General features: G+C 42.7%; 1 pseudogene; it reads right to left on the bottom strand.

Moving 5' to 3' along the window:
• On the bottom strand, positions 1-220 carry LOC124973959 (protein C19orf12-like; annotated as a pseudogene).
• Between the last annotated feature and the right edge of the window lie 1,630 nt (positions 221-1,850).

The raw sequence follows: 1,850 nt of genomic DNA, 5'->3' as shown, positions 1-1,850 counted from the left end.
CTAGTCATCATACTGAATTTCAGTCCTCAGCTCTTTGGAGACATAGTTCACCAGCATCTGGTTATGGGTTAGCTGCCCATAACCAGAGTAGTCAGTTGCACAGCGTCTATCCATCCAAGTGCCTGACACTGGCAGTGGCTTTATTAAAGAGCTTCTGCTGCTCAGCCGGAGGCAGATCTATTAAGATCTGTGGTACTGGCTTAAACTGTCCACTTGTCATCCAGGCACCTAACAGACCTCCATCACCCCCCGGCAGTGAGGAGGTTCTGCCACACATACCTCTGAGGTCAAGGGCCACTGCGCACCATTGAGGGACTGACACCTGCTGGAGCCCAGGGCACCTGGGGACCCACATCATCCACCCTGCCCCACCTGGCCCCCACCTGGGACACCACCAAGTTCAGGCTCTGGCGACTAGAATCAAATCTCACACCCAAGTATACTAGTATCAAAGGTCTTATAGGGCATTCATTCATGTATTAATATAAGAGAAATAGTTGAAAATTATGCAGCATACTAACTGTGAAGTTAAAGGTTTGCATTGAGATGTCTATAGACAAGTGAAGGTGAATCAAGTGTATATTACTTTCAGTTTTCAATAGATGTTCCTCACCGGAGTATGTTATGCAGTTTGACCATTCCTAAAAAAAAAACCTGAAATACTCATAAATCTGCCATTTCTTGAGTGCCAATATCACATAAGGATAAAATTCCACATGCATGCTCATGTGATGGGTCACAGTCAAAAGAAGGTGTGCACAGTGTGGTGGGACATGCCTCTAATCTCAGCAGCTCAGGAGGCCGACGTAGGACAATTGGGAGTTTAAGGCCCGCCAATTGAGTGAGGCCCTAAGCAACTTAGCAGAACCCTGTCTCAAAATATGATATAAAAAGTTAAAGGAGCTGGGGATGTGACCCAGTAGTTATGTGCTGCTGGGTTCCATCCCCAGTACTAGAAAAAAGAAGGTGTATTCAAATACTGCATAAGATTTCATCAGAGGCTGGGGATGTAACTCAGTGGCACAGTGCTTGCCTAGCATGTGCAAGGTCCTCAGTTCAAGACTCCCAACTGCAGAAAACACAACAATAAAGGAAGAAAGAAATGCACCCCATACTAAATATCAAGCTACGTGTATATGAATTATAAATGCTTCATGTTGTGAATTGACTACCCCTAAGCAAGCTATCTCATTGTATGTATGCAAATATTTGGAACTCTCAAACACTTCTAGTCCCAAACATTTTGCAGAAGGGGTACACAACCTAGAGAACAAGTTAGCATTATACATCATTCAGATGGAAAGAGTTGAAGCAGTCAAGTTACAACAGCATAAAAAGATGGATATGAAAGACCTTTAAACATCCTGGGACGTGTGCAATAATCCTGGTCTGGGTCTACATGCTACCAAGTAAGCCAGTGCTAAAAGACTGGTTCCATAAGATTATGTAGTACCAAATGTTAGGATAAACCCTCCCATTGTACTTTCTCCCAATCAAAAGAAATCAAGGGAGGCTATATTGATATTCAAAAGCGAACAATACTTACTGGAGAATGGCTCAGAGCCAACACAGTCTAGTGCCTTTGTTATGTCCATAATGGAGGTAACACAACAGCCAATATTAAGTAATTAGGTCCCTACCAAACCAAAGTCGAGTGCTCTTCTAATCCAATAATTCTACCAATATATGTGAATGGTTATCAGAAGGACGGAATCCTATTTTTAAGTAAACTGTAGACAGAAAAGAGGAGTCTCAATTATACCTCAATTATAGCCAAATGCACAAATTGTACCCCTAAGTTTGTTTCATCAGGACAAGGGTCAGAGCTGCATTAGGGATAAAAGCATGTG

This window comes from Sciurus carolinensis, unplaced genomic scaffold (assembly GCF_902686445.1).
Source record: "Sciurus carolinensis unplaced genomic scaffold, mSciCar1.2, whole genome shotgun sequence".
Lineage (NCBI taxonomy): Eukaryota > Metazoa > Chordata > Mammalia > Rodentia > Sciuridae > Sciurus > Sciurus carolinensis.
The sequence above is the reverse complement of the archived record's forward strand: the minus strand, read 5'-3'. Positions and strand labels throughout refer to the sequence as shown.